This window comes from Silene latifolia, chromosome 3, assembly GCF_048544455.1.
Source record: "Silene latifolia isolate original U9 population chromosome 3, ASM4854445v1, whole genome shotgun sequence".
NCBI classification, from domain to species: Eukaryota; Viridiplantae; Streptophyta; class Magnoliopsida; order Caryophyllales; family Caryophyllaceae; genus Silene; species Silene latifolia.
In genome coordinates, this window is record NC_133528.1 from 115,023,196 (window position 1) to 115,041,589 (window position 18,394).

General features: G+C 40.9%; 1 non-coding gene across 1 annotated transcript; it reads right to left on the bottom strand.

Annotated features, from left to right (window-relative positions):
• Positions 1 to 679: 679 nt before the first annotated feature.
• LOC141650350 (small nucleolar RNA R71) lies at positions 680 to 786 on the bottom strand. The gene has a single exon (XR_012546390.1). It is a non-coding gene; the product is annotated as a small nucleolar RNA R71 (small nucleolar RNA).
• Positions 787 to 18,394: the final 17,608 nt, after the last annotated feature.

Consider the following 18,394-nt stretch of genomic DNA (forward strand, 5'->3'; position numbering starts at 1 on the left):
GTTTTTTATTTTAGTCTGTTTCTTAGTTTAAGGGACATCTGTTCCTTAAACTATTCTCATATTCTACTTGTAGTTTCCTCTTATGCGCAGGTCACAGGGTGGTGAATTGAGACCATTAGATCCTGAGATCGAAAGGACTTTGCGTGAGTTGAGACGATCATCTAGAGTATTGCCGACAGAGGAAGAGCTGAGTACTCTGTCCAGTTACTACGAGAACGAGCTGTTTGAGGAGGATCCACCTTCATCTCCTATTTCTACTTCATCAGCTGAGACCGTCACATCTTTATATTTTCTAGAGATGGCCCAGGAAGCAAGTATAGCCTGTCACTCCGAGCCAACAGCTGAGAATCTCTATAAGGGATTCGAATTACCGGGGACGGATAGAAAATTTGAACCAAAACCGTCTTATATTAACTTGGTTGAGAGAAACCAATTTAGTGGAGCTGCAAATGAAGATGCAGCTAAACATATGGAGATATTCATTGACTATTGCTGTTCCATACCCCCACCAGCAGGTGTGACCCAGGACCAGGTGAAGGAGACGATGTTCATATTCTCGCTTCGTGATGCCGCAAGGGAGTGGTAGCGAGACCTAGATCGAGCTGCTAATGGGATAACTGACTGGAAATCTCTGGCCCTAGCGTTCTATAAGAAGTATTTCTGTGCATCGAAGACCAATGCGATTAGAGCTCAGATCACGAGCTTTAAACAGGGTCCTGATGAAGACTTTCATGAGGCATGGGTCCGTTTCAAGAGATTGGTGTGAACTATTCCACACCATGGGTTCGAGTAATGGAGCCTATGCAATCAATTCTACAATGGGCTTTATGATGATCAGAGGGCTATTCTGGATGCTGCAGCTAATGGCAGATTCCAGGAGAATGTTGGAGAGACTAAGGGGTGGAAGATCATTGCAGACATGGCCACCCATAGAGCTGAGCATGGAAATTCCCGGGGTAATCAAAGGAGAGCTGCTGAATCTTCTTCAGTAGCTGCATTAGAGGCCCTCACGGCCAGATTTGATAAGTACGAGTTGGGAGGAGCTTCAAAACCAGGGATCTATCAAGTGAATGCTGTGTCAGACGGTCCTTTCGTCTGCAAGAGATATGGAGCATAGGGACATGTTTCGGATTTTTGTCCTAGTTCGAAGGTTCCGATTTCACTGAGTTGAAAAATTTGTTGCTAAAGGAGTCTCAAGCTAGAGAGGCCGGGATGAAAATGTTGGAGAGTCAAATTGCCCAACTGGCAAGCAAGAGTGCAACAAGAGCTCCGGGGCATTTACCGTCGCAGCCGGATTAGAAAGTGACCTTAAATGTGATCACTTTGAGGAGTAGGTCTACCCTTGATGGGCCCGCTATGGTCGAGGATGCTACTGGAAAAGATGAGGCGGAATCGAGTAGGAAGAAGGCTGGAATGAACAGTGTCAAGAAAAAGACGATTAGCAGGTATATCAGTCGATCGACTGATATACCCGGTCGATCGACCAGTCCGCGAAATAGCACAGCTTCTGGTCCTGTAGAATCCAGTCGATCGACTGACCTACATGGTCGATCGACTGAAAACGCTGCTGATGTTGAACCTTTTCGTCCTCCAATGCCAGATAACTTGAGGGACCACTTATTTCGGGGTACGACGACTCCGAAAATATTGAGGCAAGACCCGAATGCTGAGGGGTCAGTCCCGGTTCCAAAGTATGACCCTATGTCGATTAATGGTTCATTTTTGAGACGGTCTGAAGAAGGTTCGAGCTTCAACAAAGACAAGGTAGTGGATTTTCAGCCTAAGTCCACTGATGCCGGTATGAGAGACTTAGAGGAGAGGGCTAAGTTGCTACTTACAGCCCCTTATCCAGAGAGATTGGTGCTGACAAAGGAACAGGTATCATTTAATAAGTTTGAAAATGTTATTCGTAGCCTAAATGTGCAAGTTCCTTTCCTTGAGTTAGTTAATCAAGTGCCTGCTTACACGAAATTCATGAAGCAGCTTTTGTCTAAAAAGAAGTCACTTGATACTGTGCAATCTGTCGCACTAACTGAGGAGTCATGTTCCTATTTGACTCATACTGCACCTCATAAGTTAGCTGACCCTGGTAGTTTCTCTGTTCCTTGTAATATTGGTACCTTCTCAATTGAGAAGGCCTTGTGTGACCTAGGAGCTAGTATTAGAGTTATGCCTTTGAGTCTAGCTAAAAAATTGAAATTGACTAGGTTTGCAGTTACTAACATGACAGTACAGATGGCTGATCGTTCTGCGGTCCAGCCTATAGGAGTCTTAGAGGACATTCCTGTGCAAATAGGAAAGTTCTTTTTCCCAGTTGACTTCGTTGTACTAGATATACCCGAGGATGCTCACATTCCTATCATTTTGGGTAGACCATTTCTGCACACTGCTGGTGCAGTTATAGATGTTGGCTCAGGGACGTTGACCTTTAAAGTAGGGAAACAATCCATTATTTTTGCCCAGACAGCTAAGAAGAAAGATCCTATGTGGCCAGTCACTTGTAATACGATTTCTGAGAAGAAATCTTATTTTGTGCTTTCTGATATGCCTGCCCATGTGCCTGTTTCTGTTGTAACCCCTCCGCCCCAGATTGGGAGCAAATTGGAGGAAGATTCTTCTGTTTTGGATAGTGCAGGAGCTGGTTTGGGGAAGGAAGAGCCGCATGTTGCTCCAGCTGTGAAGGAGCCAATCGTTCAAAGAGGCAGTTTAGGATGTCATAGCTATGGCACTGATGAGGAGCCTGATGATGAGCCAGTCAAAGTGACGGAGTCCGATTTGGATTTTGATGAGCCAGACGAGGTCATTGATTGGGAAGATGTCCGAGATGTTGATCCGTTGAGTTCGGCGGACGTTGGAGTTGCTAGGAGTGCAGCTGAGGAGATGAGCACTGTTGAGGCTACTTCTTGTAGCCAGAAGTCGAGCAAGTGGGCCATTCCGTGGCCATTCTTGATCAACTATTAGTTGATTAAGACTTTTTCAAAAACATTCATTTTATTGCTTTTGTTAGACTTTTTATTGTTTTGGTGTGTGCGAGACTTCGCTTTAATTTGGTTTGCTTAGGATTTAAAGACCTTTAGACTTTACATTTGGGTTGTGCGCAATTTTGGGCGCATTATTATGTGTATTTGCAGGTTTATAGACCATATTAGCTCAATTTATTGAGTTAATTCGAAGAAAATCAGAACTTACAGCAGGTATTTCAGTCGATCGACTGGCCTGTGTTGTCGATCGACTGACTGCTACAGTTACAGGAGCTTCTGCTCATGTCAACCCGGTCGATCGACTGGATGCTATGGTCGATCGACCATGTTCGCTGCTGTACCTGTTTTCGATCATTCCCCTGCTGTGTTTGATCGATTTGCGGAGTTGAGGGAGTCTTTTCTCCACTTTATTCTCCGATTAATTTCTGTTTTCTTCCGTTTTCTCATTTTTTCACATAATTTTGCGTTCCGTAATTGCTTTCTCGGAATTACGCGCGGTATTTTCTGTCTTTTCAGGTACCTATGGTAGCACTACTGGCTACTGAAACCTCCTAGCTCACGCTGGTTTGGGGAGGTTTCCTTTTGCTGCGCTTAAAGTCTTGTGAGTTTCCGAGTTTTAATTTCATGTCTTATTTCGTTAATTTCTCGCAATTTCCCGTTTCCCTTTTATTTTCTCACATGATTTTGCACAATAGGGACATTGTGTGATTTGGTTTGGGGAAGGGTTTTGCATTGCATTCACATGTTTTATTGCATATCTGTCTCACGTTTATTACATTTCTGTCTTGCATTTGTTTATTTCGTTTTCCTTATATATACAAAAATCCAAAAAAAATTGAAAAATTTCAAAAATTCAAAAATTGCACGTTTATTTTAGCATATGGGTCGAGTCGGAACGGTAGTATTTCAATGATGACATTGCATTTTCATCTGTTTATACCTAAGCCTTGCTAATTGACATGTTATTAGTAGAATCATATATGCATAGTCTACGAGTTTTCGTTAATTATCCCGCTGAATCTTGAGACTTGACTTAGATTTTTGGCAAACTACATCATTTTCTGAGGTTTAGAGCGTATAACTGGTGACATTCATGACCAGTTTATCTAGGATGTGAGTAGTTACTCCTTATGAGACATGTTACATAAAATTGCATAAATATGAACTTAATCTGCTTAATACCTGTATGCATTCAGTTTGTGGTCTGTTGACACATGTGGTAGAGGTCCCCTTTTCTCATTTTACCCATAAACCTCACATAGCCAAATTGCCTTTTTGTCCCATAAGCTTCATACTATATTTAGCCTACCTTATCCGAGCTAGTAGTTTTAGTTTTTGGGAATGTGGTTATTGCATCTTGGTTATATTGCTCTACCTGAGAAGGTTGGTGGAATGTTGGAAAGGAGGAGAGAAAAAAAAATAGAATTGAAAAAAGAAGAGAAAAAAAGAAAAGAAGAACAAAAACAAGAACAGTGTTCGAAAAAAAAAGAAAACCCGGTCGATCGACTGACCATCTTGGTCGATCGACTGAAGCCCGAGAAAGAATAAAAATCACATGATTGGATTTATCATTAGTTGGTGATTTTATTCCCATGCTTTATTATTATCATTTGGGGAATTATAGTTATATCGGAGATTGTGAGATTAGTGCTAATCATTAGCACCGGTTTTATTGATTAATCTTGAGCAAGAAGTTGGATGTTGTTATAATTTGGAGTGTAGTAAGTTACTAGCTTGGCTTTAACTATGCTTTCCCAAATTCTTTTTAGCCCCTTCTTACCCATTACCTCACATATCCATATTTACCTCGGCATGTGTCATGGTCATTTGTTTGGTTGGAATGCATATGTACGGCTGTAGAGATCATTTTCATATTAGATTGCAGGCATGTTCTTATGGGTCGTAGTTAGGTGAGAGTCATTACAATATTACTTCTTTCTATCTTTTACATATACTCACCCGTATTCATTGAGTGATATGAGCGACCCGTGAGAGTCCGAATTGATAAGTCTCTACAAATGACGGTTCAGCAGTTTTTAACGACTACATAACTCGTTTGCATGGTTCATATTACTAATTGATTGTAAGTTGTTGCATTAAACTGGTTTAGGTTATTCAGTTTGCATTTCGCTCTGAGATTGAACTCGTTCCATTAGGTTTTAGGATCGAGTCTAGTTCTTGCTTGGGGACAAGCAAGGGTTTGGTTTGGGGAAGTTTGATGCGTGTCATTTATATGATGTTTTACAGCTCATTTTACACGCATTTCAGAGCTCAATTATGTAGTTTATGCTACTATTTGCCCCATTTCGTCTACTTTTGTATTTTTATGTAATATTGCAGATTATTGCGGAAATGAGTAGATATCAAGCCGAATCCGTCTCCGAGTACTAACATTGCATTTGACATGAAGTAAAGGTTCGGGAAATGAACTTGGTGCGCGTATCGAGGCCCGAAAGACAACTTTACGAAACTTTTGGAGCAAATTACCAGCTACTCCAGTCGATCGACTGAACCAAGTGGTCGATCGACCAGAGCACGACTATCAGAAGCTATTGTTCAGCGCAGACCAGTCGATCGACTGCCTTGCATGGTCGATCGACCAAACCGTGATGCTGGCGTGAATTAAAAGAACGAGATTTCTGAAGCCCATTGTATTTAGGTTTTAGGAAATAAGTGTTACGTTATATTCCTATATAACGTAACCTGATGTTTTCAGATTATCATCAAGTCTTTTATCAGAAAACTTTAGGGAAATAATTAGGGTTTGCATTCAAGTTTAGTTTAGAATTCATAATCATTCAATACAATTTATTTCCGTTCGTGCTTTCGGTTTCTTCCTGCTTACTTTCGGTAAACTACGTTCTTTAATTTCAGTTCATCTTTAATTCGTTCATAGATTAGAATTGCTAGTTAGAATTCCCAAAGCCAAATTATCGTTTATGTTGGTTATTTATTTAGTAAATTTAATCATGAATTCGATTGCTTATTTTGTTAATCTTATTGTTGTTTTTGTCATAATCATGAGTAGCTAAACCCCATGTGCTAGGATGTAGGGGATCCGTAGTGTAGGCGGCGTAAAATTATGTAGGCCCGAGTCGCGTCATGGTCGATCGACCGCCTACCCTGGTCGATCGACCGGCTCCCGAGAGGTTTACTTCGTTTTAATTAATTTAATTGCTATATTTGACGAATCGAGTGCACGCGACTAGTTGAATGCTTAGGAATTGACCGACCCGATAAGATCGAAAGATAGGGGAGGGAAATAGACTAACTAATTAAGACGACTAGATTAATGAGATCGAAAGATAAGTTAATTTAGGCATTTAAGTCACTTTTCAGGACGAAAGTTAGCATTAGTGATATTAGGGACCCGTAGCTAGATCGAAAGATGCTACCTGTTAAAGATGGACCGAGAGGACTTCTTATTTTCCCGTCTCACGTGATTATCTCAGACTTACCTAGTATGCTGCCGCCGAAACTACAGTGAACCAACCATCTTAGCACCCTTTTAATACTTGATTTCATCCAGTTCTTTTATCATTCTTCTATTGCATTTAGTTATAGTTTCACTCTAAATAAACCCCCACTCATTTGCTACTTTAGACTAAAATTAAGACAGCTATTAATTGCATCCGCCTCTCTGTGGTTCGACCCTGACTGCCGCTAGCTATAGTAGTAGTTTGGAACTATAAATTTATCTTTGGTACTCTACGACGGTATCAATGCCCCAGACATCGAAAACCTCAACCTCTAAGATACCATTTTGTGATATATCATGTCTCTTTGAAATGTTCCTTGATCGTTGGCAGGCATCACAAGCTGAAAGAAAAGACTTAGCATCAGCAAACAAAGAAGGCCAGTAAAAACCAGACTGAAGTACCTTAGCCACGGTGCGCGATGGACCATGGTGACCACCATCGGAAGAGGAGTGCCAGCCTTCCATGACTACTTTGGTCTCCCACTGCGGAATACACCGTCTGTAGAGACCGTCTGCACATTCCTTAAACAAATAAGGATCGTCCCAAAAATATTGCTTAGCGTTATACAGAAAACGCTTCCTCTGCTGATGAGAAAGGTCAGGCGGCAGCTTGCCACTGACAACGTAATTAGCTATATCTGTATACCAAGGCTCTTAATTAACAATAGACGATAATATAGCAAATAAAGAATCATCAGGGAATGAGTCATCAATAGGTAAAGAATCTTCCCCTTCTTGTCGCGACAGTCGCGACATATGATCAGCTACAACGTTCTCAGCTCCTTTCTTATCTTTAATCTGCAAATCAAACTCCTGAAGAAGGAGTATCCATCTCAATAGCCATGGTTTAGCCTCCTTCTTAGCAAGGAGATGCCTCAAAGCTGCATGGTCAGTAAAAACAGTAACTTCTGACCCAATTAAATAAGAACGAAACTTCTCTAAGGCATAAACTACAGCTAGCAGCTCTTTTTCAGTGGTAGTGTACTTCACTTGAGCCTCATCCTGAGTTCGGCTCGCATAGTAGATTGCATTTAAAGCTTTGTCTTTCCGTTGGCCTAGCACCGCTCCTAGTGCATAGTCACTGGCATCACACATTATCTCAAACGGCAAGTCCCAGTCGGGAGGTTGTATGATCGGCGCAGAGACTAATGCCTGCTTTAACCTGTTAAAAGCAGAAAGACACTCGTCAGTAAATACAAAAGGGGCATCCTTAAGTAGCAGTTGTGTAAGTGGTTTAGCAATTTTTGAGAAATCCTTGATAAACCGGCGATAAAAACCCGCGTGACCAAGGAAACTTCTCACTCCTTTGACATTAATAGGAGGAGGTAATTGCTGAATCACTTCCACTTTTGCTTTATCAACTTCTATTCCCCTATCAGAAACTAAGTGCCCTAAGACAACTCCCTCGTTGACCATGAAATGGCACTTCTCCCAGTTAAGCACGAGATTAACCTCAATGCAAATACGCAACACTTTATCAAGGTTAGACAGACAGTTAGAAAAATCACTTCCATAAACACTGAAATCGTCCATGAAAACTTCCATAATAGACTCAATATACTCTGAAAATATCCCCATCATGCACCTTTGGAAGGTGGCAGAGGCATTACATAAACCAAAAGGCATCCTGCGATAAGCAAACACGCCCTGAGGACAAGTAAATGTAGTCTTAGCTTGATCATCTGGGTGAATAGGGATCTGAAAGAACCCTGAATACCCGTCTAAATAGCAGAAAAACTTATGAGAATCTAACCTTTCTACCATTTGATCAATAAAAGGAAGGGGAAAGTGATCTTTCTTGGTGGCGGCATTCAGCTGTCTGTAATCTATACACATCCGCCAACCAGTCACTACTCGAGTGGGTATTAACTCATTTTTGTCATTCCTAACCACGGTAGTCCCTCCTTTCTTAGGGACCACCTGCACTGGACTCACCCATTTAGAATGACCAAGAATAGATAATACTGCGTCGAGCGCCTTCATTACCTCGGCCATCACAACATCTTGCATCTTTCGGGTTCACCGCTGCGCCGACCGACCGTCTCGCAAGGTTTGTGATCTTCCTCAAGCTCTATCATGTGCATACAAATATCGGGACTAATCCCCTTGATATCGTCCAAAGAATAACCCAATGCTTTCCTGTTTTTATTAAGTACAGCTAATAAAGAAGTTAGCTGGTCATTATCAAGCTTAGCCATAACAATGACTGGATATCGCTCAGTATCATCTAAGAAAGAATATTTTAGATGAGAGGGAAGAGGCTTACGCTCAGGCACCTTTACCTCAATGGAGCAAAGGGTACTGATCATCTGTTCCACTTGCTCTCCCTCAGCGTCGGTGAGTTCGCGCTCATCTAAATCGTCTATAAGCAAATCCAACACAGCATCATCGTCATCTGGGTTATCTGCACACTCATCCAAAAGCATAAGAGCTTCTAGTGGGTCCTTCATAAAAGAACCCGACTAGAAGTCATAAATAGACTCGTCAATAATATCAACAGAATAACATGTGTCCTCTATCATTGGCCGAGCCAAAGTGCTAGGTAGGCTAAAGGTGATCGCGTCATCCCCTACTGTAAGAGTCAAACGCCCTTGTTTGTCATCAATAATGGCCCCAGCTGTACAAAGGAACGGCCTTCCTAATATAATTGGGGTCCGGGTGTCCTCAGTTATGTCTAAAAGAATGAAATCTACTGGTATAAAGAACTTGCCTATTTTCACAGGCACGTCCTCTAAGACACCCAAGGGTCTCCTAACAGATCTATCAGCCATCTGTAGGGTAATATTAGTCAATTTAAGATGACCCATATTTAATTTCTTGCAGATAGACAGCATGACACTGACGCTGGCTCCTAAATCACAAAGAGCCTTATCAATAACTACATTGCCTATAACACAGGTAATAGAAAAGCTACCCGGGTCTTTCATTTTAGGTGGAGCCTTATTTAAAAGTAAATTACTAGACTCTTCCATAAATGAAACGGTCTCAAATTCACTTAGCTCTCTCTTACGCGTCACAATATCTTTCATGAATTTAGCGTAAGTAGGTACCTGGGTCACAAGTTCGGTAAAAGGGACAGTTACCTGGAGGTTCTTCACAACGTTCACGAACTTACCGTACTGTCGCTCGACCTTCGCGTCCTTCAGACGACTTGGAAAGGGTACTCTGGTAGCAATGAGTGGACCCACGACTTTCTCTTTACCTTTATCAGTGCGTGACGTCTCCACAGCAGGGGAAGATGACACGGTAGCGGAATTAGATATTAAAATAGAGTCTCCGCTGCTTCTGGCACTCGATCGAGTACTTTCCTCACTCGATCGAGTGGTTTTATCTTGACATTCACTCGATCGACCATTTTCTTCACTCGATCGAGTGATTTCTTTTTCAGGCTTACTCGATCGACCTCTTTGTTCACTCGATCGAGTGATTTTTTTCTCTTTTTCACTCAATCGAGTAAAAGTATCACTCGATCGAGCATCTATGATTTGGGCACTACTCGATCGACCACAATTATTACTCGATCGAGTGATTGGGTGGACTATTTCACTCGATCGAGTAGAAATTTCACTCGATCGAGTGTCTAGATAACACGCAGCAAGGATATCGTCTAGAAATTCATCCAAATCATCATCCGAGGTATTATCGGCTGTCACAACCCCGTCTTCTGGTACTTTTGGCCACTCATGAGCAAGACCACCTTGGAGATTCGTAGCATTAACTGGGTCGCATGTCGGTGGATGGTTGGCTTGGTCTTTCGCGAGTGTTAACTGCGCGACTTGTTCCCTCAACTCCACTATAACAGTTTCGTTCTTGCTACATTTCTCCCCAAACTGTTGTGTTAAATTCAACATTAGGGACTTCAATTCGGCAATTTCCCCGTTCGTGGAAGGAGAGACCGGTTGCGGCGTTGGTGTAGAAGGAGTAGAAACATTTGTCATTTCCTCATATAATTGAGAAAAAGGAACTCCTTGCTTGTATTTATGATAAGTAAGGACGCGCTCTATACTTGCCAGACAATCAATGGGGTCATGCCCCTCCATGCCACATCTACCGCATATCTCCACATGCTCAGTAATTACACAAACCTGTGCACTCTCACTCATAGCCTCTGTAATCTCCACATTACCTAGACTTTTGCTAGGACTTTCCACTACAGCTGAAGCCAACTCGTTAACTTGCCCACTCCCTCGGGGATTTCCATATTCTGCAACATGGATAGCCATCTCTTCAATAAGACGCCACCCTTGATCATCCTCCACATTTTTCGTGAATCTCCCCTTAGCTACACTATCAAGAATAGCTCTCTAATTCCGATATAACCCGTTGTAAAATTGGGTGCAAAGGAACCAACGCTTGAACCCGTGATGAGGTACAGAATGGACAAGCTTCTTGAACCTAGTCCAAGCCCCATCCAAGTCTTCAGTAGGCAATTGCTCAAAAGAAGTAATCTGAGCTCTTAAGGCATTAGTGCGCTGCGGTGGGAAATATCGCCTGTAAAAGGCCAAAGCAAGAGAACTCCAGCCGGTTACACCGGCTGCTTCCCTATCTAAATCCCTCAACCATTCCCGGGCATCATCAGCTAAAGAAAAGGGAAAAAGAACTCCCTTCACTTTGTCCTGTGTCACCCCAGCAGCAAGAGGAATGATAGAGCAATACTCCGTAAATAGCTCTATATACCTGCACGGATCTTCTTCAGGTACCCCCCTAAAGAGATTTCTCTCGACCAGCTGTATGTAGGATGGGTGGATTCCAAAGGTTCCCGACTCAGTAGTGGGTAGTAAGAAACCTTTTGGAAGGGAATCCACATTAGGCTCTGAATGGCTGGCTATATTAGGCATCCTGGCAAATAGAGTTTACAAAGCAGAGCAGGTGTGACGATGTTCTCTTATAGAACAGATAACCTGCAAGACTAATAAAAAACTTCGCAAAAAATGAGATCAGTCTCAAGGAATAAATTCCTTGAGACAAGAGACAAACTTAAATAAAGCAACAAAATTGCGGCACCTCCCCGGCAACGGCGCCAAAATTTGACAGGGCAGTCGTATACCTATCAAAAATAACCAACTGGCTCTAACTAATATAGCTAAGGAAGTCGGGTCGATCTCCACAGGGAGATGGGAAAATGTCAGCTTCGTCTAAGTTCGTCACGGTAACCAATTTGGGGGGTTGTATTTGATTGTTTTAAACTAAAAAGACTAAGAAAGAGAGAAAAAGCAAGAGAATAAAGGTTAAGCAGAAATGGAGAAAGCAGCTAAGACAGACGGTTCACCATGATCATTCAGTCAAGCAATCTAGGTCTCAGGTCAATGCAAGTATGGTCTATGGAGCAGTGAATATCTCCTTCCGGTCTCAATTCGCCCTAAAGCCCAGATAGCTTAGCTTCCGCCCTCACTACAGTGCCCTAATGTTCGCTACGAGTCTCACCATTTCCAACCTTCTGGTCCAGGTCAAGGTTTACTATGATGAAATAACTAATTGCGTCGACTCAATTAGACAGATACAATTAACTGTAGCGATTAACAACAAAGACTACACAAGCATTAACCTAAAATGGCAATTACTATCCCTTCATAATCATGGATCCCCTAGTCTTAGCAAGGGAAATTAGCTATGCATCACCATCGAATTAACAACAATAACATATAGACAACAGGAATTAAACATGATAATAATAATAAAATGAAATGAAAACAAATAGCAATAGCAAAATAAAGGAATAGAGGAAATAGAAGCAATGAAATGAATTAAGAATAAGAACAAGAATTAAAAGGGAATAATAATACCGAATACAAGTTCCGAATCCGAGTAGAAAAGAGTAGAAGAAGAGTAAAAATGAAGAAGCGGTAGAAGAAGATAAAAGTCTAAGTGAATAATGAATGTTCGGGAAGAGTTACGCAGTCTATTCTATTTAGTAGCATACGAAAATCTCCCCCTTAAACCTAATCCATAGCTTAATTACAAAAGCCCATACGAAATTAGGTGGAAAAACTCTTATACGGACCAAACCACTCGATCGAGTGGAAATAAACCACTCGATCGAGCAACTAAGCGACAAACCCTTCGATCGAGTGGAAATAAACCACTCGATCGAGTAACTCCTTGTATTGCCTTCTCGATTGGATACTGGAACTGCTAGATCGAGTAACCTTCAGTAAATAAAGCATTCGATCGACTAGAAAACTAGTCGATCGAGCTATTTTGGCACATTAGACACTATGACACCTTCCGAAACCAGCTCACGCGTCTTCAAAGTGATAGATTCCAAGCTCCGGCTCCTTGTTCTCCATAAATGCATGCAAATGGGACGAGTTTAGTCTTGATTTATCTCCTTCTTGGTTTATTCCTGCAATTTACATAAAATGAACCAAAGTGGACTATTCGGGGGTATTTGTAGCTAGATGGCACGTAAATAGTACAGAAATGCGTGTAAAAATGAGGTAAAAACCTTATATAAAATACACGCATCAGATCACAATGTGATGAATGAATTGTAGGCAAAACTTGGAAAATTCAGTCGTCACGATGCTTGGGTGGAAGGTTACACTCCTAATAATGGAAAGACGAAAACTGAATATGATAAGGACATCAAAGAGAAAATTGTAAGTTTGAATAAATATGTCACTTCTACCACTGGTGGTCAGAGTTATATAATTGTGAGTTGCTTAATGATTTTATGTGTATATAGAGGATCTGTGAGAAGGAGGTACAGGAAGGAAAATGGAAGCCTCAAGGACGTGATGACATTCTTGCTAGGGCAATCGGCAAAGCAGAGCATCCAGGTCGTGTGAGAGGGGTATCAACGTATGTTGGTATCACTAAGTATTTTGGGAAAACTACTCGAAGGATGATGAGTGATGATGATTCCAAGAAGGTAACCGTATAAATACTATATTTGAACTAACGTAATTTATAACTATATATGCTGACATTAATTTCTACTACACAGCCACAGAAAATATCCAGGTTGATGCTGAGAATGTTGGAAATTGGGGAAAAGCCATCAGAAAAAGAGTTGTATATGGTTCAAGAAGTAAAAAAGGAAGCAGAGGAGGAGGAGGAGGAGGAGGAGGAGGGGGAGGAGGAGGAGGAGGAGGAGGAGTAGGAGGAGGAGGAGGAGGAAAAAGAGAGAATATTTATGTCTTATATACAGTGTGTTATATGATTTGGAAAATCAGTACGTGTTATATGGACAAGTGTTAATGTACAGAAGGAAGCCGAGGATGACATGGCAAGGGAGAAAGAAATGGCAAAGGAGACTGAGGTGGGAGCCGAGGATCGATATCAGGCAGTTGAAGAGGAAGAGGAACCCAAGAGGGCCATGACATAGGATGAGGTGGAGGTAGTTGATGATCAGATGTTCTTCTCAACACCGAAAAAGGTAATAGCTGCTAGTTTATAATTATTCATATCATACACGTTTTTTACTTATGAAATTTATTAAAGGTAGTGAATGTATGTGTACTAATTGATTAAAGCTGACGTGAAGGGCGATCGCAAGGTGGCTTGTCGTCTGTTCTATTTATAGGGGAAACAGAAAGTTGTTGTCAGGGGATACGTGTTCAATTACGACCGGCTTCAGCAAGTTAAGGTTCATGGTATACCCCTTCGTGACAAATGCAGGAAAGTGGAAGTGTCCCAATTATATAAAGACGAGTATGGGGAAGTAAAAGTACCATTTCTTAATGAGTAGGTCACTTATTTGAAAGAAACCCTAAGCCCTTATGTGCAATGGCCTGACAACCTCATCAATGTTGTCATCCCCGAGGTACCTATATGCATACGTTAATTATTACTTGTTCTTTAAATATATTAGGGTACGAATATTAACATATCGTAAGTACTTTAATCTTTACATTTGCAGAAGTTAAGCAAAGCCATGATGGCAGCTAGAGCAATTACTACTACATCAACAAAAGTTGTTGCAGTCAAGCCTGCTTATGATTCTTATTATGAATCGTGTGAATATAAGAAAAAAAATGAAAACTACTTCGCTGAAGGCTTTACACAACCCGGCTGTAAAGAGGTCACCTAGAGGGGATGTAGTCATGATTAACATTGGAGAGGAAATTATGGGCGCAGCTGATATAGCCGTACTGGACCCGAAGCAACTGATGGAATTTGTCGACCTTGACAATTTAGATGTTGTTCACATTTTGATTTGGATGCAGTAAGTTTTATTAATAAAACTATTTAGTCATTTCCATTTACGAATAATGATGTTTGTTTAAATTATCAATTATAATAACATTCTTCGTTCCATGTGGCGTAATAGGTACCTCAATAATCAGTTCGCTTAGTGGAAGGTCCCAATTCACACCTACGGATTCTTGAGTCCTAAGGCGTTCTCTGTGCACAGAATTTTATACGAAGAACAAATCAATAGTATCGCTCGTCGGTTGATGTCGACCAAAAAACTATGGCTTGCCCCCCCCCCCCCTACAATGAGAATATGTATGTATAGTACGTGATTATTATAATGAATCATGGTTCTATAAATTTATTATTAACATGCTTAAATGCGTGTAAATGAACTAACAGTTCAATGTCCCAAATTGAATAGGAAGCATTGGGTGCTACTGGCAATCCAAGTGAAAACAAAAACAGTGTACTGGATTGACTCTCGCGAAGGCAAAGCCTTTGACAGTTGTGTAAGGATGATAACTGAGTAAGTTTACAATCTTCAATAATGTCATTTGTTATTGTATGACTTGAGCCATATATATGCAAATAATAATGGCATGTGTGTATATTTATGAATTAGTGTTTTTGAAGCAAAAAAAGATTTTGTCCACTTGGGAAATATGAAAGCAACACTGTTGTAATACTACGGTTTTATGAGTCTCTGGGTACTCTATCGAGTGGGCCTTACTCTGTCGAGTAAGGGTGTTTTGGTTTTTAAAACATTATTCTGTCTGTAGGGTACTCGATCGAGTAGCCTGGGTACTCGATCGAGTAAGTTGCACTCGATCGAGTACGTCAGTTACTCAATCGAGTAGCTCGGTTTACGGGTCATATTTTGTCGGGTTTTGTTAATAACACGGATTAGTATATAAATCTTTCCGTCATCTTCATAATACACTTTTACAAACCTAATCACATTGGAAAAGAGATTCAAGTTACGTTCTTCGCATTAATCCGTGTTATTGACAAATCCCGGAGCTTGAGAGGTCGGATTTCATCGTTCTTTACATCCTTGTGATCCTTGCGTCGAGGGTAAGATCTACGTACCAATTTTATAGTTTTTAGTTAAGTTTGTTTAAACCCTAATTTGGGGGATTAGGGATTTGTGTTAGTTTTTGTATGGATAGTGATTATGTGATGATGTGTTAGGAGGAGGATTCGTAGAAGAGGCTTTTTGATACAGCTGTTGAGATCGTCTGCGTGTGTTGCATTCCAGGTAAGGTTTCCCTACTCAGTATTAGTCACATAATGTCTTGGTTATTGGTTGTGATTGTTGTATAATATCATATTCGTATTGTGACGGTTGTTGGAATTGGTTACTGTTGATAGTTGTGATTGATTGTATCTGTCTGTGGTCTTCGGGGTGCGTCCCTGGCTGAGTGGGGTCACTTGCGGGAGTGGCTTCACGCCCATTATTCGCCTTCTGTGGAACCCGCCACAGAAGGGATGTGCACATTAATGGATTTGGGTTTATCGCTCTATGGTATGAGCGGGGCTTAAGTGGGAACGGCTGCGGTCCCCCAATGGCGGTGTGAAGTAACCCGTTGCGATGGGTACTCTGGCAGGACTACACACTTTAGTGTGTAGTCAGTGATGAGGAGTTGAATACGGAGTTTGGGTTATGTGACGATTTAGCTGTGTTGGTTTCTGTCTTATTGTAATTATATAATTATGTGATTAGTACTGACCCCGTCTTTGTTTTGAAAAACTGTGGTGATCCATTCGGGGATGGTGAGCAGTTGTTGAGCAGGTATGAGTCGAGACATATGGGCTAGCTGGGATGTGTCACCACGAGATGATAGAGTCTTTCGCTGTAGTTTGAGTAGTTTGTCAGACATTTTGTTTAGCTGTTAGACATTTGGTTTGAGAACATGTAACCGTATTTTATCAGTTGGTTTTGGATTGTAATCACTAAACTTTATACTTTTAAATGTTGTTTCTTTATTGTCTTTTGATTATCATTGCCTCGGGAAACCGAGATGGTGACATCTTTATACCTGAGTGGTCCTGGTAAGGCACTTGGAGTATGGAGGTGTCACAAAGTGGTATCAAAGCAACGATCCTGAAACCTGTAACCAATGAATCTAATGAATATAGGTAGTCAATTAAAATGAACCCGGGGTTGAAGTTGTAGGAGCTAATGCAAAGACTTGGGAGACGTCCTAAAGTCGCGAACTCGCCCTACAATTTTGAACCGGTCTCCATGGGATATGAGTCGGGATCGCTATGTGTTTGTTTTGTGAATCGTGTACTTATATAGTGATATGTGGCATGAATTGGTGTGATTTTGTATGTTGTTGGTTGAAAGCATGTTGAATGATAGTTGGTTTACAATGTTGATTTGAGTAGTTGGAAAAGTATATGAGAATGACGAATGATGTGGTTGAAAAAGGAAGTAGTTCATATGTGATAATATGTGATGAATAATGATGTTGCAGGATGGATGATTTATAATGTGTCTATACTAGTAACATGTGATTAGAGGATGTGACATGATTTTACATAATTTTATTTGCGTAAACTTAAATAATAAGTTTATATACTTGTCTATTGTTGTATCATATGCACTTGTTAGATGAAGAATGTGGGTGGAATGGGAAGAATCAATTGGAAAAGATGGAGTGTCAATTGCATGAGAATATGAATTTTGTGATTATGAATATGTTTAGGTGACGAAGTGGGTTTGTAATATTGTTGCATTAGTAACATGGAAATAGGATTTGTAATGTATGAGTATGTTTTGTGTTACGAAAAGTTATAAAATTAAAACATGCGGGTAGTACATGATTGATAAGTTGAATGTTATATGAGCATGATAGATGTTAATGTTTGGCTTTTGGTAAGCACTAACATGTAGAATAGGGATTCAAAGATATGTGTTTTGTATATCGAATTGGAAGAAAAGCATGTTGGTTGTTTATAATGTGGCACATTAGTGGTATGAATAAATTGTTTTGTTGATTTTATAACGAGCTGCGTATATATGCATGCGTAGTTGTTGTCATTTTATTGAAAGTATAGTAATGTATATCATGTTGGGGGAGAGTAAGATGAACATGCGGGTAGTGTATACGAGTCTGCATGACTCGATCGAGTGGGGGGCGCTCGATCGAGTAGGTGAGGTGCTCGATCGAGTGGGTGTGACTCGATCGAGTAGGTAGTTTAGTGTTTTTCTGGGCAGAATCGTGTTTTGGGTACTTGATCGAGTACATAGGGGAACTCGATCGAGTAATGGCCGCTCGATCGAGTGGCGTGTCAGCTCGGTCGAGTATGTGTATGAGCAGAGGTCTGATTAGGTTCTGGAGTCGAGGCACTCGATCGAGTAGGTTGGGTACTCGATCGAGTAGCCTCAACTCGATCGAGTAGGTTCTGGTATTCGATCGAGTGGGGTTTGTGCAGGTCATATGCGTGTTTTGGGTCATATGCTTATCTTTTAACATTCGTTGCATATTATGTTTAATTCAAAGGTGTTATATTACTTCTTTATGCATTGTTTTACGTATGTGTTGGTCCTGATGCGTAAGTTACCCAATCTTATGATGTAAAGAGTGGCACATGTGATGAGTATGAGCTCGGTGGGGAGGACATGAGTTATATGTGATTGTGATAGATGGTGGAAAAAGAAAAGGAAGATTGGTATAGTTTATTGAGGCATGGCGCACGTTTTGTGAGACGGGATGTGTGATATGATTGTGTGTTGAGTAATGTAAAAGTAAGAGGATATGGGCAAGGAATAGTATGAGTCTAAGGAACG